The sequence below is a fragment of the Anolis sagrei genome, chromosome 6, assembly GCF_037176765.1.
Source record: "Anolis sagrei isolate rAnoSag1 chromosome 6, rAnoSag1.mat, whole genome shotgun sequence".
In the NCBI taxonomy this organism is placed as follows: domain Eukaryota; kingdom Metazoa; phylum Chordata; class Lepidosauria; order Squamata; family Dactyloidae; genus Anolis; species Anolis sagrei.
In genome coordinates this window covers 41917112-41943330 of record NC_090026.1, presented here as the reverse complement: position 1 = coordinate 41943330, position 26219 = coordinate 41917112, and the positions used below count along the sequence as shown (strand labels likewise).

At 48.0% G+C, this 26219-nt stretch overlaps 1 long non-coding RNA gene across 1 annotated transcript; it reads right to left on the bottom strand.

The window, feature by feature from the left end:
* Positions 1–1348: 1348 nt before the first annotated feature.
* Positions 1349–26219, bottom strand: LOC137097270 (uncharacterized). The gene is made up of 4 exons (XR_010910102.1): positions 26171–26219; positions 10169–10247; positions 1595–1662; positions 1349–1400 (listed from the first exon to the last, which is right to left on the bottom strand). It is a non-coding gene; the product is annotated as an uncharacterized lncRNA (long non-coding RNA).

Below are 26219 nucleotides of genomic sequence, written 5' to 3'. Positions count from 1 at the left end.
AGCCTCTGCAGAGGAGGGACTGCAGAGCAACTGGCACAGACGGTGAAGGTGTTCTTGCGCCTGTAAGGAAAGAAAGAAGGGAAACAGTGGCACTCGGGAAACATAGAAAGTCTCCTGGGTCAAAAATGGAGGGAGGGGAATGGTGAGTGAAGATGTGTAGGATGCCTGTTGGAAGGAATGGGGCATTGGGGTCCCAACATACCTTTCTTGTGGCTAAAGAGCAGCCTACCAGAACATCTCTAGGACACACCTGCCACCTGGAAGGTCGATGCAGGAGGCCCCTCTCTGCGTCCTGAGGAAGGCGTTGGGCGATGCCTCCTCGGTGGTGGTCCTAGGCCTTGTGGGGGGAACTCTGGGCCTTACCTGCTCTAGGTCCATGGAGGACCATCTCCGAGGCTTCAGGGCCAGATCTTCCCCTTCCTCATGGCCCAGGGAGCTGGAAGAGAGGCATAAGGAGGCATAAGGAGGTGAGGCCTGATAGGCCAGGGACTGAGGACAAGGAGGGGTGCAATGGTCATCCTTCCTGGCAAAGAGCAACACACCTGCTTGAACTAGGGAGAGGGTCCCACACCTCATCCTCCAGGCTGGGGACATCCAGAAGTGTTGCCTCTTCGGGGTCCTGTAAAAGACAATAGATAGAGAAGTGAAATAGGGGCAAGGGGGAAGGAATGGGAAGACAGCTCAGGGGAGGAAGACTAGAGTAGGAGGAAGAAGCTTAAAGGAGGGACAGGGAGAGGAAAAGAGGAGGGAGATGCTCCCTTCCCTTCCTTACCCTTGATGTCTTCTCAGGGGGCTCATCGACACTGCAAGGAGAGAGAGAGAACAAGGCAAGATCAGAAGGCATCCTCTCCTCTCTCCCCCCCCCCCCCCAAACCCCCTAGAATAAGGTTGCAGGCTCAAGCCCCCTTGGCCTCAATTGAAGGAGGGAAGGAGGGGATATCTGACTGCAATGTGGCCCTGAACCTGGGAAGGGATGTACCTCTCATTCTCGAGGTCCTGGGCCGCCCCCTCCTGCCCGAACAGCTCCGAAGGAACACCAACTTCTTTGGAGCCCTGTTGAGGGGGAAGAAGAGGGAAGTGAGGGCTGTGCTCTTTGCCAAGCCCCCCCCCCCTTTCTCCCAGAGAGAATTGGACTGAAACCCCCAGCCTTCCTCCCCAGTGACACACTGCCTGGGACTGTTTGGACTTGCACTCCAACAACAGTTGAGCACTGTCGGAGGCCTCTTCAGCAAAGGGCCACCTAGAACTCAAGAGGTCTTGGGATGGCCCTGAGCCCGAATCCATTTCCCAAAGGACGAAGAGAGGCAATGTCCCCCCTTTCCAGCCTCTTTTTTTCACTCACCAACTCCCTGGATAGTTCTTTCTGTGGAGGAGTTGGGATTCTCTCCGATATGAAGCTGCTAGAAAGGCAAGGGGCAAAAAAGGAACTCAGCTTCTCCCTTCTATTCCCCCCAAGAGAGGCAAGCCCCATCCCAAGGATCTTGCCAGCCCATGGGAAGAAGGCAACATCCTGGGAGGGCCCCCTCCAGATATCCGGGCCCCAACCCCCCAGACCCCTGCATGCCCTCTCCCCAAAAACATGGACAGGAGGTACCTCTCTGAAGTCTCGCAGATGGCCACCAGGCTGCTAGACTCCAAGGGGAGGTCCTCTCTCCCCAGAAACTGCAGAGAAAGGAAGGGGGTCTCAAGACTTTACTGAAGAAGGGCTTTTCCTTCTGCCAAATCTTTCTGCTGGGATTTGCAGTCAAACAACTCCTGAGGGCTCCAGGATTCCCACCCCTCTTCAGAGAAGGCCCACCTGGGGACCACAACGGAATAGCCCTAAGTTCTTAACAGCAATGCATCAGGGCCATTACTCGACATCTTCAGTATTTCTCTTGGTTCTATAGGAAGCTGCTAGTTAGTAGAAAGCAGGAATCTTTCTCAGTCTTATTTGCAGATACCTCTGATTAAGATTGGGACTTAATACTGTATGTAGGAGCATGATGTCCCATATTCATATCCCAGACAATCCCTGTACATTTTGGCCAGTGTGCTACAGTGGTCTGAGCTTTGGACCGCAAACGTAGATGCCACGATTTAAATCCCCACTTTCCCATCAAAATCCACTTTCTTGGTCGCAGAGGAAGGCAACAACAATCTCCTCTGAACAAATCTGGCCAAGAAAACCTCATGATAGGTTTGTCTCAAGGCTGCTGTAATTCTGAAAGGACTTTCAAAACACCACAGGCTCACCGGATATATGACCGCCTGGAATGCAACCTCTTACGAGAGAGAATTCACACCATCCGCAAAGAACTCGCAAACATAGATAAGGAACTGTTGCACCTCCATATCAACATCCGCCAGAAGATGAATTCTCAGGACTGGGACAAAATAGACAACCTCACTTACAGAAAAATGGAGAAAAACATGGTTGTCCACACCAACAGACAAAAACAAAAATTCCACAAATGCCAAAAGCAACACCCAAAACTAGAAGTGGATACATCGCAGACCATCATCAACCTGACAGACAGACAATTCTCTGAAGACCAAGTATCCATACTAGCGAAAGGTGGAAATTTTGCTGTAACTTCCACCAGTATCCCAGTAAAAAACATCATTGCCAATGTCGAATCAGCAATTTATCGCCTCCCTGAGGAAGAAACAAGAGGGGAAACAGCAAGGATCCTGAAAAAGACAAAACTTCCCTCCAGTAACATAACAAGGGAGGAAAGACAAGCCATCAGAGACCTCAACTCAGATCCTGATAACATCATTCTCCCAGTAGACAAGGGGAATGCTATACAGAACAATACAAGGAGAAGATCAGAAAACTCTTGGATCCTATTATACTGTATACAGAAAACTTAAACAAGACCCAACTTCCAAAATAACCAGAAAAATCAACATAGAATCAAAGAATCAAAGAGTTAGAAGAGACCTCATGGGCCATCCAGTCCAACCCCCTGCCAAGAAGCAGGAATATTGCATTCAAATCACCCCTGACAGATGGCCATCCAGCCTCTGCTTAAAAGCTTCCAACTCCTCAATAAACTTCGGCATACGACAACGGCTATGTAAATCGGAAGCCCTTCCACCTAGGCTTTATGGACTCCCAAAGATCCATGAGGACTCCACCCCACTCAGACCCATCGTGAGTGCCATTGGATCCCCCACATACGACTTAGCAAAACTTCTTGTAGCACAGTTACAAAGCCATATTGGGCTCACTACACTCTACATCAAGGACTCAGCCCAATTCATAGAAAAAATCAGCAATCTCAAGCTAAATACCAACGATAAACTGATCAGCTTTGATGTGGTGTCTCTATTTACCATGGTCCTGGTAGCAGACACCATGGCACCAATCAACCAGAAGTTCCCAGAAGACATCACAGCTCTGTTTCACCATTTCCTCACCACCAGCTACTTTCAGTGGGACAATGAATTCTACGAACAAAAAGATGGAGTAGCTATGGGGAGCCCCCTCAACCCAGTCATAGCTAATTTCTACATGGAACACTTTGAAAAACAAGCCCTGGAAACAGCAACAAAAAAGCCCACGATATGGTTCAGATATGTGGATGACACTTTCACGATTTGGAGCCATAGAGAAGAAGAACTAAACAGGTTCCTGGACCGTCTTAAGAGCATCCACCCAAACATCCAATTCACCATGGAAAAAGAAAATGAAGAAAAACTGCCTTTTCTAGATGTCCTAGTCATCCGCAAACCAGATCAACAATTGGGTCACACCGTTTACAGAAAACCCGCACAGAGAGAGATAGATATCTACATACAAACTCCAACCATCACCCAAGTCCAAAAAGAAGCACCATTAAAGCCTTGGCAGAATGTGCGAACCCCACCTCCTCCAAAATGAACTGAACCACCTAAATTGGGCTCTACAGGCCAATGGATACTCCACCTCAGACATCAGAAGAGCTGCAAGACCGAGAACAAGCCATGAGAGTAAAGACAAAGATTCACCCAGAGGAAAAGTGTTCTTGCAATACATCAAGGGAACCACTGACCGCATTGGGAAGCTGATGAGGAAACACAATATACAAACTATATACAGACCCATCAAGAAAATCCAACAAATGCTACGTTCGGCAATGGACAAAAGGGATCCTCTCACTTCTGCAGGAGTCTACCGTATATCATGCAGCTGTGGACAAGTCTACATAGGGACCACCAAACGCAGCATTGCCCAGACACGAATCAAGGAGCATGAAAGGCACTGCAGACTACTTCAACCATAGAAGTCAGCCATTGCAGAGCACCTGATGAACCAATCTGGACACAGCATATTATTTGAGAACACAGACATGCTGGACCACTGTAGCAACCACCATGTCAGACTACTCAGAGAAGCCACTGAAATCCTCAAGCATGTGGACAATTTCAACAGAAAGGAGGAAACCATGAACATGGACAAAATCTGGCTACGTGTATTAAAAAACTCTAAAATTACAACAGCAAAACAACAGAGAGGAAACAATCAAGGACATCTAATCACCTCTCAACAAAACATTCTCCCAGGCACTGCCAGGCCATCAAATGCTAATCAAGGTAGTCAGTTGAAACATTCACACCTAGCTCGAACAGACAAGAGTTCTTTGTCCCACCCTGGTCATTCCACAGATATATATAAACCCATTTTCCTAGTTCCAACAGACCTCATTACCTCTGAGGATGCTTGCCATAGATGCAGGTGAAACTTCAGGAGATAATGCCTCTAGAACATGACCATATAGCCCCCAAAAAACCTACAACAACCCAGAATAGCCCTACTTTCTTGGATACCGACCACTGCCTTGGCCCAGCTTCTGTGAGAGACAAGGAGCGAATGAGATGGAGGAACCCAAGGGGAAATGGTGGCCATCTTCTTTTACCCAAGTCAGAAAAGAAGCCCTGGCAGAGCATGCAAAAAGAATCTGCAAACCCCACCTCCTCCAAGGCGAATTGAACCATCTAAACTGGGCTCAACGGGCCTATGGCTACTTCACCACTGACATCAGAAGAGCTGCAAGACCGAGAACGAGCCACGAGAGTAAAGACAAAGATCCACCCAGAGGAAACGTGTTCTTACCATACATCAAGGGAACCACTGACCACAGAGAAAGAAGCTGATGAACAAACACAACCTACAAACTATCTATTAGGGTTGGGTAACAACGGAAAAATTTGGTTCTAAACTCGTTTCGTTTTTAGGGGGGCCCTTGCGTTTCGTTTTTTTAAAGAATTCCAAAATTTTCCTTTAAAAAAGTTCAAAATATACAAAATTTCGTAAAATTATGAATCGATTCGTTAATGGCGGACGCGATTGCGCAATATGCTAAAAAACCCTCCAAATGGGACAGGGGGAACTTCTGAAGCTTCCCTCTCCCTCTGTTGTTGACTGTTGGTGTGATAATTTATTTTTTATCATTGATAAAACAAACAACAACTATAAAACTTGCACCAGACATACGGAAATAATTACGAAACAATTACGAAACAATTTCAAAACAATTTTGAACCAATTACGAAACAATTACGAAACATTACGAAATAAATTGGAAAAATTGTTTCGATTTTTAATTACTCCTCACAGTAGTCCTGCATGGCTCAATATTGGATCATAAGCTAATTTAAATACGAATTAATAACGAATTACGAAAGTAACGAACGAAACTGCCCAAACCTACTATCTATAGACCCACTAAGAAAATCCAACAAATGCTACGTTCAGCAAAGGATAAGAGAGATCCTCTCACCTCTGCAGGAGCTGCCGTATACCATGCAGCTGTGGACAAGTCTACATAAATCAAGGAACATGAAAGGCACTGCAGACTAATTCAACCCAAGACTTCAGCAGAGCACCTGATGAACCAACCTGGACACAGCATATTATTTGAGAACACAGACATGCTGGACCACTGTAGCAACCACCATGTCAGACTACACAGGGAAGCCATTGAAATCTCCAACCATGTGGGCAATTTCAACAGAAAGGAGGGAACCATGAAAATGAACAAAACCTGGCTACCAGTATTTAAAAATACTGTAAAATCAGGACAGTAAGTAAAGAACAACACTCAAAAGACAGGGGAATTCCAGACTGGAAACAATCAGGGCCAGCTAAGCACATCCCAACAAAGGATTCCCCCTGGCAGGAAACAGCCAAGCCTTGAGCTGCAAGGTTATTCAATGCTAATCGAGGTGATCATTTTCAACATTCACGCTTGCCTCAAACAGACAGGAAACAATCAGGGCCAGCTAAGCACCTTCCAACAAAGGATTCCCCAAGGATGCTTGCCATAGATAGGGCAAAACGTCAGGAGAGAATGCTTCTGGAACATGGACATACAGTCCGGAAAACTCAAAGCAACCCACTTCTTCAATGGCTTTGCCCAGAACTAGACACAGGGTTATTCCAGGTGAAGAGGTCTGACCAAAGCAGAAGGGAGTGGGACTAGGACGTCCCTCCATCTCAACCCTGGGCTTCCATTGATGCAGCCTAGAACAGCCTGGACTTGGAAAGCTGCTGCAATAGACTTGACTCAGGTTCAATCTGCGGTCAGTTAAGACAACTAATTCCGTTTCATATGGACTGTGGTCAAGTCAGAGGTCACCCATCCCATATCTAGGCATTTCATCTTTATTGCTATAGCCCCCGGTGCCGCAGTGGGTTAAACCGCTGTGCCAGCAGGACTGAAGACCAACAGGCCACAGGTTCGAATCCGGGGAGAGGCGGATGAGCTCCCTCTATCAGCTCCAGCTCCTCATCCGGGGACACGAGAGAAGCCTCCCACAAGGATGATAAAACATCAAATCATTCGGGCATCCCCTGGGCAACGTCCTTGCAGACAGCCAATTCTTTCACACCAGAAGCGACTTGCAATTTCTCAGGTCGCTCCTGACACGACAAAAAAAAATCTTCATTGCCCAAGTCTAGTACCCTACAGTTCTCCCAGTTGAAACCCATTTTGTTAATATTGGCCCACCTTTTAAATCTCTGATGTTCCTTTTGGTCACTTTTTCATATGATTTTTTTTAATTTTATGAATCGGCCATGTAATTATTTATTTATCTATTTATTTAAGATGTTTCTACCCGGCCTTTTTCCGCAATCGGACCCAAGGTGAATTACAGCATATAAAACATACAATACAGAAGTCAAAACATAGTTAAAATCCAATAGAATCATAGAATCATAGAGCTGGAAGAGACCTCGTGGGCCATCCAGTCCAACCCCCTTCCAAGAAGCAGGACAATTGCATTCAAAGCACCCCCAACAGATGGCCATCCTGCCTCTGTTTAAAAGCCTCCAAAGAAGGAGCCTCCACCACACTCCGGGGCAGAGAGTTCCACTGCTGAACGGCTCTCACAGTCAGGAGGTTCTTCCTAATGTTCAGGTAGAATCTCCTTTCTTGTAGTTTGAAGCCTCTGTTCCGCATCCTAGTCTCCAGGACAGTAGAAAACAAGCTTGCTCCCTCCTCCCTATGACTTCCTCTCACATATTTATACATGGCTATCATGTCTCCTCTCAGCCTTCTCTTCTTCAGGCTAAACATGTCCAGCTCTTTAAGCCGCTCCTCATAGGGCCTGTTCTCCAGACCCCTGATCATTTTAGTCGCCCTCCTCTGGACACATTCCAGCTTGTCAATATCTCTCTTCAATTTTGGTGCCCAGAATTGGACACAATATTCCAGGTGTGGTCTAACCAAGGTAGAAATAGGGGTGGCATGACTTCCCTGGATCTAGACACTAGACTCCTATTGATGCAGGACAAAATCCCATTGGCTTTTTTTGCCACCACATCACATTGTTGGCTTATGTTTAACTTGTTGTCCATGAGGACCCAAAGATCTTTTTCCCCCATTCTGTATCTTTGCATTTCATTTCATTCTATCATATCCTACCCAAAGAAAGACTCTGTGTCTGTGGCGCCACCAATGCCGGTTGACAATCTGAACCACATATTACATAACTACTGTTTGTATGAAAAAGAAAGGAAACAACATTTATGGCCTTTCGTTTGTCATAAAACGAGCTGGGATGCAACGGCCAAAACCACATTTATACTAGCTGGTTATAACCCTGTTTTAACAACAAAAGTTGCCCTTTATTTGTATAAAGCATCTAAAAGGAGTACCGTATATATTCGAATATAAGCCGAGTTTTTCAGCCCGATTTTGGGGCTCAAAAAGTCCCCTTCGGCTTATATTTGAATCAAGCCGAGCAGCGGAGCCTGGGGGCTTCAAAGCTGGATGGCCTTCGCTTCCATGGAGTAGGCCAGAGGAGGTGGATGAATGGCGGCTGCAGGGGCAGCGGAGCCCGCAGGAGAGCCTTGAGCTTCCTTTTTCAGCCTCGGGCCAGAGAAGTGGCTGGCAAGCGCACCCACCACCGCTTCCGGCGAGGCTACCTTGGGCCTCCATTTGTAAGGAAGGAGGCAGCCTCGTCGGAAGGGGCGGTGGCAGCAGGTGCACTTGCCAGCCAGGTGGCCTCGCCAAAAGTGAGGTCGCGTGGAGCTGGTTGCGGAGGGCAGCAGAAACCAGTGCAGGCCTTTGCCGCCAGTGCAGGCTTCCACAGGTCTTCGCAGGCACGGAAGGCAGGGAGGCAGGCAGGCTGCTGCAAGTGGAGGTCCTTTTCTGCTCCGTCGGCTGTGTCCTCCGCTCGCTCTTGCAGAGGCGTGCGCAGTGAGAGAAGGATGCAGCCAACGCCGCAGAGAAGGACCTCCGCTTGCAGCAGCCTGCCTGTCTGCCTGACCTCTGTGGCTGTGGAGGCCTGCGGAAGCCAGCACAGGCCTCCATAGCCAGCTCCATTCAGCTTTCACTCGGCCTCACTGCCTGCCCGCCTGCTTGCTTTCTGAGACCAGGAAGTGTCCTACTAAGATCGTGCTTTTGCTGCATGAAGGAGGTTGGATTAGGTAACCTTTAGAGCTCCCTTCCAAATCTATTATTTTTATTCATATTAATATTAAGACTGGATGGCCATCTGTTGGGGGTGCTTTATTGTGCTTTCCCTACATGAAGGCAGAATGAAGGGGGTTGGACTAGATGGCCTTTAGAGCTCCCTTCCAACTCTAATATTACTATCATTATTAATATTAATATTAATATTAAGGATGAATGGCCATCTGTTGGGGGTGCTTTGATTGTGCTTTCCCTGCATGAAGGCAGAATGTAGGAGGTTGGACTAGATGGCTCTTTAGAGTCCCCTTCCAATTCTAGGATTCTATGAAAGGAGTCTTAGAACCACGAACTGAACATGAGACAATAGTGTGATACTGCAGCTGAAAAGGCCAGTGCCGTTCTAGGCTGCATCAATAGGAACCTGCGAGAAGGCAAAAGGGAACTGATATGACATTTTACCTCGGATGGTTTTAAAATTGCTTTTAATGATAATTAATGCAACTGTTTATTTTAACTCATTCTACCATGTTTAGTATTGCCTTTTGTTTAAATTTTTTATAGTTTTTTGTTTATATAGGCATTTAATGTTTGCCTATTACTACGTTGGAAGCCAGCCTGAGTCCCCATTATTATAAAGTTACTGTTCATACCATATTGCTTTTGTTGACCCCCCCCCCCCCTTTTCCATCTACATGGCTTGTTTACTGTTTTACTTTGAAATATGGCAAATATTCAAAACCATTTAACCTGCTGATGTCTCAATTAATGTAATTTTAATAATAATGTATCTATTTTTTATTTTGAAATTTACCAGTAGCGGCTGCATTTCCCACCCTCGGCTTATACTCGAGTCAATAAGTTTTCCCTTTTTTTGGGATAAAATTAGGTGCCTCGGCTTATATTCGGGTCGGCTTATACTCGAGTATATATGGCTAAAAGGAGTATATTGATCAAATTAGTACACAGTATAAGGGGGATGAGGACACTTGATGTATAAACTTAAGGTATATTTGGTTACAAGTCGGCCATCCACACTTTTTCCCTCTGTACTTGTATATTTATATTTTTACTAGACTAGATGTATACTGTATGCTGTGTTTACATCGTATGTTTTGATGAATCGACTGATCAATAAAAATTGTTTTGGATAGATAGATAGATAGATAGATAGATAGATAGATAGATAGGAGTAACACCTTAAAAATGGTCCCACATCTACAGAACCTATCTTGTTTATAACTTGGGGACTACCTGTATTTCTAAGAGGCCGCCTTCCTTACCTCAAATGCTGGCAGTACTTGGATGAAGCATGTCCGGAGAGAGGGCTCCTCCGCGCAGGTTCCTTGTGGCTCTGAAGAGCTGAAAGGGGCAAGAGAAGGCCACAAAGTGTGAGAGACTGGGGCAGCCCATCCCATCCAGGGGTCCTGCAAGCCCCCCGTCCCCTCCCTCCAACAGGGACCAGGCTGATGGTCCAGGAAGTCCATGGGGCACCATGAGGGCATCTGTCTTCTCCACTCCGAGGGACTCTAGCAAGGGATTGACCCTTGGAACTGGCTGCCACTGGGAGAGAGGGAGGGAGAGGGAGAGTGCTAGCAACTGGGGTCTGCATGCAGACTGAGTGGCAGGAGTTTGGGATTGGGAGGAGGATTTGCGTGTGGCTGGTGACTGGCTGGCCCTTTCTACAGTCACGCTCACCTCACCCAATGAGCGCCTATATGCAAATCCCCACTCTGCATAGAAACCACTCCATTCCAAGGACCCCTCCCACTATCTCCTCCACCAGCCAATCAGCACCCACATGCAAATACCCTCTCCTCTCACAACCCACTTCTGCAACCTAATTTGCATACACATCCCTCCCTCCCTGAGGCCTCTCCCTCCTGCCCCTCCCACAGCTAAGCCCCTCCCACAAGCTCTTAATTAATGCCTAGACTCACACTGGCTCCCAAACTGTTGCATGGAGCGATAAGGGTTCCACAAAAAATCTTAAAATCATATTTAAAGGGATTTTAAAATCAATCTACACACAACTCAATATTGGATTTCTCTAATGAGAAGGAATGGGGAGCGCAGGTTATCTCCAAAACCTTTTTCTTCTTATTATTCCACCAAACACGGTGTGGCAGTTGAATACCACCCTAGATTTATCTCTGCAGCTGTCAGACATCAAACCCTCTTTCAAAACTAAAACGATGGTTTGTGGTTATACTTTAAATATTTTCTCTTCATGTCCAAACATATTGAATTATACAGAAAGCTCAGGTAATAGAAATAGAAAAAAGGAAGAACTTTGTGAATTCCTAATGCTTGGTTTAAAAGATACAGAAAGAGTTAGGGTTCTGCAGGAAAGAAATGTCTTCTAAAGGGTTCCATAGGAGCCCCCAGTGGCGCAAATGGGTTAAACCAGGTTTGAATCTGGGGAGAGCATGGATGAGCTCCCTCTGTCAGCTACAGCTCCCCATGTGGGGACATGAGAGAAGCCTCCCAGAAGGATAGTAAAACGTCAAAACATCCGGGTGCCCTCTGGACAATGTCCTTGCAGACGGTCAATTCTCTCACACCAGAAGTTTCTCAAGTCGCTCCTGACACCAAAAAAGAAGGCGTGTGTGGGTTCCATGACCGAAAAGGCTTCGGAATCACTGGCCCAAACTGGCCTCAAATGAGAGAGGCCAGTGATTCCCAAACCGGAATCACTGGCCTCTCTCATATAAAAAATCCTAAGATGCCATCAATTATAAGACTCACACTAATTTCAGCATTGCCTCTCTCATATAAAAAATCCTAAGATGCCATCAATTATAAGACTCACACTAATTTCAGCATTGCCCAAAAGTTATATATAATAAAGCATAACCATAAAATAAGCCCCAGCATTATATTTCAATATGTTGTAAATAAGAACTACCCCAAAATAAGTCCCAGTTAAGGTCATCCGCTAGATTGAGGCATTTACTAATAATACATCCATTACAAGACAGGACAGACATAATTTATTTATTTTATTTCATATACTTGTACCCTGCCCTTCTCACGCCAGAGGGGAGACTTAGGGCGGCCTCACAGCAAACACCATTTGGTGCCATCATAATGATAAGAACAATCAACAAATTGATTAAAACAAAACATTTAATAAGCAGTTGTTAAAACACGCCAATTAAAATCCGGATCCGGGTCAATTCATTGTCACTTCGAAATTGCTTATGTCTTCTTTATACAAGCCACTATTCAATGGTCAAATGCAAGGTCCCACAGCCAAGTCTTGAGTTTCCTTCTAAAGGGCAGGAGGGAGGTGGCTAATCCGATGTCTTTGGGGAGGGAATTCCACAGACGGGGAGCCACTGTTGAGAAGGCCCTGTTTCTCGTCTCCACCAATCGTGTTTGCGATAGCTGTGGGATCAAGAGCAGGGCCTCTCCAGATGATCTGAAACTTCGTGATGATTCGTAGTAGGAGATATGTTCAAACATGTAGTCTGGGCCAGAACCAGCACTTTAAAACCAGCACGTTAAAACCAGCATTTTGAATTGTGCTCGGTAGCAGATCGGCAACCAGTAGAGCTGGCGTAACAAAGGAGTTGTATGCTCCCTATATGCTGCTACGGTGAGCAACCTGGCTGCTGACCGTTGGACTAACTGAAGCTTCCGGGCAGTCTTCAAAGGAATGAATGATAAAATATTAATTTTAATATATAATTAAATATTTATAAATAACTAGCTGTGCCCTGCCACGCGTTGCTGTGGCCAACTTTCCCTCCCTCTTTCTCTCCTTCTTTCTCTCTTTCCTTCCTTTCTTCTTTTTCTTTCCCTATGTCTCATCTTTCTTCCATCTCTACCTGTTTCTTTCCTCCCTGCTTCTCTCCTTTCTTCCTTCCCTTTTTCCCTCCTCTCATTACTTCTTGACTGTCCCTTCCATTTAATAAGGAAATGAAGGGGAAGGAAATGAAGAATGGGAAAGAAGGAGGAAAGGAAGGAGGGACAGGAAGGAAGGAAAAAAGGAGGGGGGAAAGAAGGGAAGGAAGGGGGAAAAAGGAGGGACATGAAGGGAGGGAGGAGAAGGAAGGAAGGAGGGGGATGAAGAAAGGAGGGAGGGAAGGAAATAAGGGTGGAAGGAAATGAAAGGGAAAGAAGGAGGAAAGAGAGGGAGGAAAAGAAGGAAATGAAGAAGGAAGGAGGGACAGGAAGGAAGGAAAAAGCGAGGGAGGGAAAGAAGGGAAGGAAGGGAAAAAGGAGGGACAGGAAGGGAGGGAGGAAGGAGGGAAAGAAAGGAGGGGGGTGAAGAAAGGAGGGAGGGAAGGAAATGAAGAAAGGGAAAGGAGGAAAAGGAGGGAGGAAAAGAAGGAAAGGAAGAAGGAAGGAGGGACAGGAAGAAAGGAAAAGGGGAGGGAGGAGATCTAAGGAAGGAGTTAGGAAGGAGGAGAAGAAAGGAGGGAGGGATGGAAATGAAGGGGAAGGAAATGAAGAAAGGGAAAGGAGGAAAAGGAGGGAGGAAAAGAAGGAAGAAGGAAGGAGGGACAGGAAGGAAGAAAAAGGGGAGGGAGGGAAGGAGGAGAAGGAAGGAGGGGAAGAAAGGAGGGAGGGAAGGAAATGAAGCAAGGGAAAGAAGGAGGAAAGGGAGGGAGGGAGGAAAAGAAGGAAAGGAAGGATGGACAGGAAGGAAGGGAAGGAGGGAAAGAAGGAAAGGAAGGAGAAGGAAGGAAGAAAAGGAAAGAAAGGGAGGAAAGAAGGGAAGGGAGGGAGAGAAGGAAGGTCCTTCATTCAAGCACCGTGGACCTTCCTCCTCCCCCTCCCCCCTCCCCTTCTTCCTTGCGTGGATGCTCCGTTGCTGCTGCCATTGCTGCTGCTTTCCCAACAGGTAGTGAGGGAGCTTGTGTGTGTGTGTGCCGCGCGGGGGGTGGGGGGTGAGGGTGTGTGTGTGTGTGCCGGAAGGAAGGGGGCATGTCTTACTGGCGTGAATGTGTGTGTGTGTGTGTGGAGGAAGGTGTGTGTGGGCGGCGGGGGGAGGAGTGAAGGAGCGTTGTGTGTGTGTGTGTGTGTGTGTGTTTGCGACGGGGAGGAGTGAGTCAGGGAGGGAAGGGGTGGGGGGAAAGGAAGGGGGCGTGTCTTACCGGCATGAGTGTGCTTGGGCCCGCCGCGGCGAAGGGAGGGGGCATGTCTTACCGGCGGAGGGTGGGAGGAGGGAAAGAGTGAGACAGGGAGGGAAGGGGTGGGGGGGAGGGAAGGGGTGGGGGGGAGGGAAGGGGTGGGGGGGAGGGAAGGGGTGGGGGGGAGGGAGGGAGGGAGGGAGGGAGGGAGAGGGGGTGTGTCTTACCAGCGTGAGTGTGTGTGTGTGGCCGCGTGAGCAGAGTAAGATGAAGGAGGGTGAGTTGCGATGGTTTGGACAGGGCGGGAAGCAGCGTGGCGTGAGGATGGGGGCGTGGCTTGCGCGGAGGGAACGTTGGCTGCCAGGCCATGTGCGCGTGCCAGGGAACTTGCGGCTGGGTGCCAATGCGCATGCTCAGTTGTTTTGCCGTTTTGTGAGTGTGGTGTTGTGTTGTTTTTGATTTTGATTGGGTTTGTTTGTACCTAGTGGGTTGAGGTATGTGCATGGGAATTTTGGTTAATTTCTGTTGGGGGGTTTTTGAGTTTTGCTTCCTCATACGACGCCACTTCGGATTTTATATATATAGATAATATTGACATTGTAATATGACAATGTAACAGAAGATGAAATGACTATATTTGAATAGGTGTAGATTTTTGTACACAAGAAAACAAGACACCCCCTGCAAATAAGTTTAATGTGTCTTTTGTTTTTTTTTTGTTTTTTTGTTTTTTTTTCCAATATACTTCATTTTATTACTATTAGTTTAATGTGTCTTTTGGAGCAAAAATTAATATCTGGGGAAATTTGGAACATACACAATTAAATCGCTGCTGAAAAAGCCCTCCCTCAATCCCCTGGGCCTTAACCATCGCAGACCAGTTTTTCTGTTCATAGAAACATAGCTACTTCTGGAGGGACAATGAATTCTATGAACAGAAAGATGGATTAGCCATGGGGAGACCTCTCATCCCAGTCATAGAAAAATTCTACAAAGAACACTTCGAAAAACAAGCCCTGGAAACAGCCACAAAAAGTTCAGATATGTGGATGACACCTTCACCATTTTGAGCCATGGAGGAGAAGAAGTAAACAAGTTCCTGGACGACCTCAACAGCATACACACAAACATCCAATTCACCATGGAAAAAGAAAATGAAGGAAAACTGCCATTTCTAGTTGTACGAGTCCTCCGCAAACCCAATCAACCATTGGCTGGATTTAAAATAAATAGAAATAAAACACAAATTATTACTAAGAATATTTGTAAAGAAAGAAAAGAGAAACTCCAGGGGGAAAAAAACAGGAATTAAAGTAGTCACAAAGGTAAAATATTTAGGCGTAATAATATAGACTAAGAATTTCTACATTGAATGTAACATGAGAACATTCACACGATTAATTAGAGACTGTTTATAATTGGAAGATAATTTTTCAATACTTTGTTAACATAGTAAAACCAGAACTTCCAAAATCACAATTAAATAATGTCAGGCACAGTGACACAAAATAACTCTTCCTATATTATCGAAAGATCTTCTTTCATAAACAACATCAGAAACAGTGACACATGGTTTATCAATATTTCGTCAACACAATGAACTTAGAACTTCCAAAATAACAGTTAACAATATCCGTCACAGTGGCACAAAATAACACTTTCTATGTTGTCGAAAGATCTTCTTCCATAAACAACATCAATGTCAGTGACACACAACAAGGTCTCCCGGGTTGTTTCCCTTGTTTTGCAATGTCTTCATCAGGTGTTATGATGTTGTAATTCAATTGTAATAGGTAGCTATCAGTTCTGTTTTGATTTCCTATCAGCATTTATAGTCTTTGGATTCAATTCCTGTAAACAGCCTTGGCTGTGAGTAAGGAGTTCTGAATTGAGCATTTGGCGTGGGCAGAGTTAGAAGGGGGCGGGGGGAGGGATGGTTTTGACAGGGGGAAGAGGGTGGGTGGGGTTAGAAGGGGGCGAGGCTCGGCGGCGGCGTGGGCGGGGTTAGAAGCGGGTGGGGGAGGAATGGTTTTGACGGGGAAGAGGGTGGGTGGGGTTAGAAGGGGGCGAGGCTTGGCGGTGTGGGCAGGGTTAGAAGGGGGCAGGTGGGAGGGATGGTTTTGACAGGGGGAAGAAGGTGGGTGGGGTTAGAAGGGGGCGAGGCTTGGCGGCGGTGTGGGCGGGGTTAGAAGGGGCGGGGGGAGGGATGGTTTTGACAGGGGGAAGAGGGTGGGTGGGGTTAGAAGGGGCGAGGCTCGGCGGCGGCGTGGGCGGGGTTAGAAGCGGGTGGGGGAGGAATGGTTTTGACGGGGAAGAGGGTGGGTGGGGTTAGAAGGGGGCGAGGCTTGGTGGCGGTGTGGGCAGGGTTAGAAGGGGGCAGGTGGGAGGGATGGTTTTGACAGGGGGAAGAAGGTGGGTGGGGTTAGAAGGGGGCGAGGCTTGGCGGCGGTGTGGGCGGGGTTAGAAGGGGCGGGGGGAGGGATGGTTTTGACAGGGGGAAGAGGGTGGGTGGGGTTAGAAGGGGGCGAGGCTCGGCGGCGGCGTGGGCGGGGTTAGAAGCGGGTGGGGGAGGGATGGTTTTGACGGGGAAGAGGGTGGGTGGGGTTAGAAGGGGGCGAGGCTTGGTGGCGGTGTGGGCAGGGTTAGAAGGGGGCAGGTGGGAGGGATGGTTTTGACAGGGGGAAGAAGGTGGGTGGGGTTAGAAGGGGGCGAGGCTTGGCGGCGGTGTGGGCGGGGTTAGAAGCGGGTGGGGGAGGGATGGTTTTGACAGGGGGAAGAGGGTGGGTGGGGTTAGAAGGGGGTGAGGCTTGGCGGCGGTGTGGGCAGGGTTAGAAGGGGGCAGGTGGGAGGGATGGTTTTGACAGGGGGAAGAGGGTGGGCAGGGTTAGAAGGGGGCGAGGCTTGGCGGCGGCGTGGGCGGGGTTAGAAGGGGCGGGGGGAGGGATGGTTTTGACTGGGGGAAGAGGGTGGGCAGGGTTAGAAGGGGGTGAGGCTTGGCGGCGGCATGGGTGGGGTGAGAAGGGGCGGGGGGAGGGATGATTTTGACTGGGGAAGAGGGTGGGCGGGGTTAGAAGGGGGCGAGCCTTGGCGGCGGCGTGGGCGGGGTTAGAAGGGGGCGGGGGGAGGGCTGGTTTTGACTGGGGGAAGAGGGTGGGTGGGGTTAGAAGGGGGCGAGGCTTTGCGGCGGTGTGGGCGGGGTTAGAAGGGGGCGGGGGGAAGGATGGTTTTGACTGGGGGAGGAGGGTGGGCGGGGTTAGAAGGGGGCGAGGCTTGGCGGTGGCGTGGGTGGGGTTAGAAGGGGGCAGGGGGAGGGATGGTTTTGACAGGGGGAAGAGGGTGGGCGGGGTTAGAAGGGGCGAGGCTTGGCGGCGGGGTGGGCAGGATTAGAAGGGGGTAGGTGGGAGGGATGGTTTTGACTGGGGGAAGAAGGTGGGTGGGGTTAGAAGGGGGCGAGGCTTGGCGGCGGTGTGGGCGGGGTTAGAAGCGGGTGGGGGAGGGATGGTTTTGACAGGGGGAAGAGGGTGGGTGGGGTTAGAAGGGGGTGAGGCTTGGCGGCGGTGTGGGCAGGGTTAGAAGGGGGCAGGTGGGAGGGATGGTTTTGACAGGGGGAAGAGGGTGGGCAGGGTTAGAAGGGGGCGAGGCTTGGCGGCGGCGTGGGCGGGGTTAGAAGGGGCGGGGGGAGGGATGGTTTTGACTGGGGGAAGAGGGTGGGCAGGGTTAGAAGGGGGTGAGGCTTGGCGGCGGCATGGGTGGGGTTAGAAGGGGCGGGGGGAGGGATGATTTTGACTGGGGAAGAGGGTGGGCGGGGTTAGAAGGGGGCGAGCCTTGGCGGCGGCGTGGGCGGGGTTAGAAGGGGTGGGGGGAGGGTTGGTTTTGACTGGGGGAAGAGGGTGGGTGGGGTTAGAAGGGGGCGAGGCTTTGCGGCGGTGTGGGCGGGGTTAGAAGGGGGCGGGGGGAAGGATGGTTTTGACTGGGGGAGGAGGGTGGGCGGGGTTAGAAGGGGGCGAGGCTTGGCGGTGGCGTGGGTGGGGTTAGAAGGGGGCGGGGGGAGGGATGGTTTTGACTGGGGGAAGAGGGTGGGCAGGGTTAGAAGGGGGTGAGGCTTGGCGGCGGCATGGGTGGGGTTAGAAGGGGCGGGGGGAGGGATGATTTTGACTGGGGAAGAGGGTGGGCGGGGTTAGAAGGGGGCGAGCCTTGGCGGCGGCGTGGGCGAGGTTAGAAGGGGTGGGGGGAGGGTTGGTTTTGACTGGGGGAAGAGGGTGGGTGGGGTTAGAAGGGGGCGAGGCTTTGCGGCGGTGTGGGCGGGGTTAGAAGGGGGCGGGGGGAAGGATGGTTTTGACTGGGGGAGGAGGGTGGGCGGGGTTAGAAGGGGGCGAGGCTTGGCGGTGGCGTGGGTGGGGTTAGAAGGGGGCGGGGGGAGGGATGGTTTTGACTGGGGGAGGAGGGTGGGCGGGGTTAGAAGGGGGCGAGGCTTGGCGGCGGGGTGGGCAGGATTAGAAGGGGGTAGGTGGGAGGGATGGTTTTGACTGGGGGAAGAGGGTGGGTGGGGTTAGAAGGGGCGAGCCTTGGCGGCGGTGTGGGCGGGGTTAGAAGAGGCGGGAGAGGGATGATTTTCACTGGGGGAAGAGGGTGGGTGGGGTTAGAAGGGGGCGAGGCTTGGCGACGGCGTGAGCGGGGTTAGAAGGGGGCGAGGGGAGGGATGGTTTTGACTGGGGGAAGAGGGTGGGCAGGTTTAGAAGGGGGCAAGGCTTGGCAGCGGCGTGGGCGGGGTTAGCAGGGTAAGAGGAAGGAGGGCAAGTTGCGTTGCATGTGTGAGCGGGAAGGGGGCGGGGGGGAGTTGTGTTGCATGTGTGGGTGGGAAGGGGGCGGTGGGGAGGTGCGTGGTGCGTGTGTGTGTTTGTGTGTGTGCGTGTTGGCGGCGGAAGCGTGCCGGGCTTGGAGGTGGCAGTTGCGTGTTTGTGGTGACGTGTTTGTGCCGGGCGGGGCGAGGGAGGGCCGTCCGTCTCGGGAGCGGAGCGCGGCCAGAAGGGAGGGACGGAAGTGCGGAGGGTGCGTTGGCCATTCGGCCATGTGTGTGCGTGCGCTGGGGACTTTGCACCAGTGCGCATGCTCAGTTGTTTTGCCGTTTTATCTGTGTGTTGTTGTGTTGTTTTTAATTTTGAGTAGATTAGTTTGTACCGAGTGGGTTGTCCTAGGGGCATGGCAATTTTGGGTCAGTTTCGTTGGGTTTTTTTAGAGTTTTGCTGTCCCGTTGGACTCACCTAACAGATTTATATATATAGATCTATGCTGGAAATGTGAAGAACAACAAGGCTCATTTTTCCACATGTGGTGGTCATGCAGAATTGGGAAATCTTATTGGAGGGAAATACATGCAATAATTGAAAAGAAATTTAGAAATAAAGATTGAACTAAAACCGGAACTTTTTCTATTAGGAATTACAGAGATAGATCTGGAAACTAACAAAGAGAAACTTCTCAACTACTCAATAACGGCAGCCCAAATTTGTTATGTGAGATACTGGAGAACTAAGGAGATCCCTACACAAGAACAATGGCTACTGAAGATAGTTTACATCATGAACATGGACAGATTGACCCACCTGATGAAGGCGAATCAAAAGATGATGAAAACAAGAACAGATTGGACCCCGCTAAAAAAACTATTTAACCCAAAAAAATTACAAATGGTTAATTAAAACACAATAATAGGCTAAAATACAACAAAACTACAACTGAACAAGATACAACTGAATAAGATGCAAACGGGTTTGCCTCTCAATATTCGAACTACCCACATAAAGAGATTAGAATGCCAAAGATGAAGACGACTGGAAGCCAACACTCTGTCTTTCCTTTCTCCCCACCTCCACCTCCCCAGCCTTTCCTAAATACCCACTCCCCTACCTACCATGACCCAACTCCTTCCCAACCTCTCCCTACCACTCCTTACCCCACTTTCTTTACCCAAACTCCTACTTTTTTTTAACCCTCACTGTAAAAAAACCCTTCAATAAAAAAAAGAATGATTCTAGCCAAAGTATGGAGAACTAAGGAAATACCCACAGTGGAGCAGTGGGTGATAAATAAATATGGACATGGATAAATAAATATGGACATAATACATATGGACATACTGACTCAAAAACATTCGCACAACACAACAAAACCTCAAAGAACTGATTGGAAAATATTTCTGGAATTCGTAAGATAAGAAAACAGATAAATACAGTATATATCAGAAATTTGTAATCAAAACTCAAAGGAAGTATCAACACGAAACTGACGACAAAAATAAGCAAAGACAGGAGATATATATAGACAGCTGGGTCACCCTGGGGGATCCTGGAAGCACCTTACCCACCCCCTTCACCCTTTCCTTCTTCCCTCCCTTTTGTTTTTTTTTTCTTTTCCCCTCCCCTTTTCCCTCTCCTTACCTCCTATATCTACTTCATTTCCTTACTTTCCTACTTTACTTCACAGAAACATATTGTCCCCGCTCTTTTTATGTAAATAACAAGAAAACAATAAAAATATTACAAAAAAAAAATTAGTCACACAGTTTACAAAAAACATACACACACGGATAGATACCAACATACTGTAAAAGCTCCAACCATCACCCAGGTCAAAAAAGAAGCTCCATTAAAGCCCTGACAGATCGTGCAGAAATCTGCAAATCTTACCTCCTCCAATGTGAACTGAACCACCTAAACTGGGCTCAACAGGCCTATGGCTACTCCACCACAGAGATCAGAAGAGCCACAAGACCAAGAACAAGCACCGAGAGTAAAGACAAAGATCCACCCAGAGGAAAAGTGTTCCTGCCATACATCAAGGGAGCTACTGACCACAGAGAGAGAATCTGATGAACAAATACAACCTACAACCTATCTACAGACCCACAAAGAAAATCCAACAAATGCTACATCCAGCAAAGGACAAGAGGGATCCTCTCACCTCTGCAGGAGTCTACCGTATACCATGCAGCTGTGGGACCACCAAACGCAGTATTGCCCAGGCATGAATCAAGAAACATGAAAGGCACTGCAGACTAATTCAACGAGAGAAGCCACAGCAGAGCCCCGATGAACCACTGAACTCTTCCAGTATTTTCTGTTGGTCATGGAAGTTCTGTCTTCCAAGTTTGGTTCAATTCCATCACTGGTGCAATTCAGAATTCTCTTTCGTTTTAGGTGAACTATAATCCCAGCAACCACAAACCCCAAATGACAAAATCAATCCCCCACAACCCCCCACTAGTATTCAAATTTGGACGTATTGGGTATTTGTGCCAAATTTGGTCCAGTGCATGAAAATACATCCCGCACATCAGATATTTACATTACAATTCATAACAGTAGCAAAATTACAGTTATGAAGTAGCAACAAAAATAACTTTATGGTTGGGGGTCACCACAACATGAAGAACTGTAATAAGGGGTCACTGCATTAGGAAAGTTGAGAACCACTGGTTTAACCCATTGCGCCACAACAGCCCATTAATCATTGAATTAATAAACACCTACGGAAGGGTGAGAACCACTGCACTAGAGAATGAATCCACTTTGAATCCAGCCCCTCCCTAAACTACAAACCCCAGAATTCTGCAGGGGGCAGCAACAGGATTTAAAGTGGATTCATTCTCTAGTGTGATGAGGTCCCTGGACACAGCCTATTATTTGAGAACACAGAAATGCTGAACCACTCTAACAACCACCATGTCAGACTACACCACTGATTCCCAAACTCTGATCTTCCAGGTATTTTGGACTTCAACCTAGAGAATCCCTGGTCATTGGTCAAGGCAGCTGAGACTTCTGGGAGTTGAAGCAGCCAGACCTTGAAGCTGCAAGGATATTCAATGCTAATGCAGGTGGCCAATTGCAACAATAACACTTGCCATAAGCAGAGAAGAGTTCTTTCTCCCACCCTGGACATTCCAGAGATATATAAACCTCACTTGCCTCATTTCCAGCAGACCTCACAACCTCTGAAGGTGCCTGCCATAAATGTGGGCGAAACGTCAGGAGATAATGTTTCTGGGACATGGCCATACAGCCTGGAAAACTCACAGCAACCCAGTGATTTCGGTCATGAAAGCCTACGATAACATATTAAATACATAAACTAATAAGAATAATTAGGAGGAGCCCTTATTGATAAGATATGGAAGAGAAGACAGGAAGAACATGGGACAACATAAGAAAAAATGACTACCAGCTTTAACGTCAGATTTCAAGGCTACGCTCTATTTTGTTAGTGACGTTATATGAAATTTTGAATACTTTAGACAGTGTGTGTAATACTAATTGAGATGAAGAAAGAGATGTAATAATTGTAACAAATGCAAGGCTTCTCTTCTCCCCCAACCCTGTCGCTCTCTCTCGGTGACATATGGTAATATTAGACAACCTTTGTAAAGATCTAATTTAGCAACAAGAACTCCACAAATCCTCTTTTTTTTGTTTTGTTTCTCTTTTCGGTACTGTTCCATTACCCAGGTGGAGCCCCCGGTGGGGCAGTGAGTTAAAGCGCTGAGCTGCTGAACTTGCTGACCAAAAGGTCGCAGGTTTGAATCCAGGGAGCAGCGTGAGCTCCCGCTGTTAGCCCCAGCTTCTGCCAACCTAGCAGTGAGTAAATCAATGTGAGTAAATCAATAGGTACCACTCCGGTGGGAAGGTAATGGCGCTCCAAGCAATTATGCCAGCCACATGACCTTGGAGGTTTTTATTTATTGTGTCAGTATCAACCAGACAATTGTATTACATTTTAACAAATTGGGGACATGAGAGAAGCCTCCTCGCAGGATTGCAAGACATCCGGGCGTCCCCTGGGCAACATCTTCATAGACGGCTGATTCTCTCACTCCAGAAGCAACCAGAAGCAACCAGAAGCGACCTTTGTCTTAGAAATGGAGATGAGCACCAATCCCCAGAGTCAGACACGACTGGACTTAATGTCAGGGGAAAACCTTTACCTTTTACCTCCATTACCTGGACGGAGGCCAAAGGGGGCCTAGACAGAGAGGGATAGTCCATTTTAGGGGTTGGGGGAGTTGAAGGAGGAAAACCATTTTCCCCGTTTTCACTGGTTATCACCCCTCTCCATGTCCCATTTAATCAACGAGGGCTATTTCCATGATGGCGGCATGGGGGGGGGGGGGGGACAGAAAAACAGGGGAAATTCTTTTACTTCTTCAAATACCCCCCTCCCCACAGACTATCCTTCTCTGTCTAGTGTCCCCTTTTGGCTTCCGCCCAGATAATGGAACCGAACCTTCCATTAGCCCAGAAAAACCTACAACAACCCAGAACCTTCTTTACTTATTGTTTGAAAAAATGGAACTTGAACATCTATATTTAAAAAAATGTAATGTTCATTCGTGGGATTAACGTAACTCAAAAACCACTGGTTAATTGCCGCCAAATTTGACCACAAGACACCTACTAACCCAAGGAGTGACCATCACTCAAAAAATTGATTTTGTCATTTGGGAGTTGTTTTTGCTGGGATTTATAGTTAACCTACAACCAAAGAGCATTCTGAACTTCACCAATGATGGAATTGAACCAAACTTGGCACACAGAACTCGCATGACCAACAGAAAACACTAGAAGGGTTTGGTTGGCATTGACCTTGAGTTTGGGAGTTGTGGTTCACCTACATCCAGAGAGCACTGTGGACTCAAACTATGATGGATCTGGACCAAACTTGGCACAAATATTCAATTTGCCCAAATATGAACACATATAGAGTTTGGGGGAAATAGACCTTGACATTTGGAAGTTGTAGTTACTGGGATTTATAGTTCTCCTACAATGAAAGAGCACTCTGAACCCCACAAATGAGAGAATTGGGGCAAACCTCCCACAAAGAGCCCCCATGACCAACAGAAAATACTTAAGGTCACCCAGTCCAACCCCCTTCACCAGGGCAAGAAAACATAATCAAAGCCCTCCTGACAAAGAGCCATCCCCCTGTAGATATAGATAGATATATATGATTCACACACACACACACACACAGATAGTATCATAGATTTGAAAGGGACCCCTAAAGAAGGACAATAATATGTTGAATGTTCCTGAATAGGCAAACCAGACAATCTCGATATCAATACTGACAAAGAAACAGCAAGAAATACTGCTTACTCAAAGCAGAAAGAAATTACATATATTAGAAACCAACACTTTCTCATTACTTTATTTTCCAGATCACCAGACTGGGCCACAGCAACGCATGGCAGGGAACAGATAGTCTATAGAAATAAAAATGTAATCTTCGTTTGTGGGATTAACATAACTCAAAAACCACTGGACAAATTGATACCAAATTTGGACACAATACACCTATCAGGCCAACAAGTGACCATCACTCATAAAAACACTGAAAAACACAGTAGAAGAGACTTTAAAAGCAAAAAAAAAGAATTACAATGCATGCGCAAAACCACATATTTACACAAACACACATATATACACATAGTTATTTGTTTGTTTGTTTGTTTGTTTGTTTACAATATTTATAGCCCGCCTTTCTCAGCTATACGGCGACTCAAGGCGGGTTACAGATTGGCATAGTCCTTCATATAAGTGCAATTAAAAACAATCAACATGAAAATATAAAACATATATAAAAACCATTAAAACATATAATCATCAGTGTCATCCTGTTAAAAAGGTTATCCAGTAACATTGTCTGGCCATTCCATGTTCATCATTCATAGTTTCGTGTTATCTATTCCGCTGCATTCTCAGGAGGGAATGTCAGGAGGGAAGGGGCCGATCTAATACCCCTGGGGAGGGGGTTCCATAGTCGGGGGGCCACTACTGAGAAGGCCCTTTCCTTAGTCTCCACCAATTGCGCTTGAGAGGCAGGCGGGGTCGAGAGCAGGGCTTCCCCAGACAATCTTAAGCTCCTAGATGGTTCATAGGAGGAGATATGTTTGGATGGGTAAGCTGGGCCGGAATCGTTTAGGGCTTTATAGGCTAAAGCCAGCACTTTGAATTGTGCTCAGTAGCAAATTGGCAACCAGTGGAGCTGACGCAACAGAGGAGTAGTGTGCTCCCTGAGTGCCGCTCCTGTTAGTAACCTGGCTGCCGCCCGTTGGACCATGTGAAGCTTCCAAAAGGTCTTCAAAGACAACCCCACATAGAGCGAGTTGCAGTAATCTATTCGGGATGTAACAAGAGTGTGGACCACCGTGGCCAAGTCAGACTTCACAAGGTACGGGCGCAGCTGGCACACAAGTTTTAACTGTGCAAATGCTCCCCTGGTCACCGCTGAAACCTGCGGTTCCAAGCGATGAGCGATGAGTCCAGGATCACACCCAAGCTGCGAACCTGTGTCTTCAGGGTGAGTGTAACACCGTCCACACAGGCTTAACTATATGCCCTGTTTGGCCTTTCGACTGACCAGGAGGACCTCTGTCTTGTCTGAATTCCAATTTCAATTTGTTCGCCCTCATCCAGATCTTCACAAATATATACACTCACAAAACACATTTGCACAGACACATGCGTGGCAGGGGACGGCTAGTGCTCAATACAAACTTATGGGGGGAAAGCCAAAATGCTAAGTTTGGGAGCCAAAAAGCGGGGTGCGACTATTGCATAGTGACAACTATTATGTGCGGAAATACATCTCCCAAGGGCTCCTCCCTCTGCCCACCAACCAATCGCCTCCTACATACAAATTCACTTAAACTCAGAGAACCCACTTACCACAATTTGCATATAACCTCTCTCTTTCAGGGGCCCCTCCCTCCTCTCCCTCCCCCAGCCAATCACCTCCCACATGCAAATTCCTTTAAACTCACAATCCCCTCTTGCCACAATTTGCATATGCCCTCCTCCCAGGGCCCCCCCCCTCCTGCCTCTCTCCCTCCCCAGCCAATCACCTCCCACATGCAAACTGTATTAACTCACAATCCCCACATGTCACACTTTGCATATATCCTTCCCAGTAGCCCCTCCTTCCTCCCCCTCCCTGGCCAATCACCTCTTACATGCAAGTGTCCCTCACAATCCCCTCCTCCCACCCCTCCCTTGGGGCTTGGACCCCCAAAGGCACCCCCTGACAGTTGAATTGGGACCCAAAGGAGCAAGCAGCCCCCCTCCTCCTCTGGGGACCCCTCCTTTCTTGGGCCAGGGCTTCCCTTTGGGGGGGAGGGAGGGAGGGGAAGGGGCCCCAGGGGCTTACCTTGGAAGAGCCACAGGAACCTCCTCTGTGTTTTCGGGGCCCACGTGGC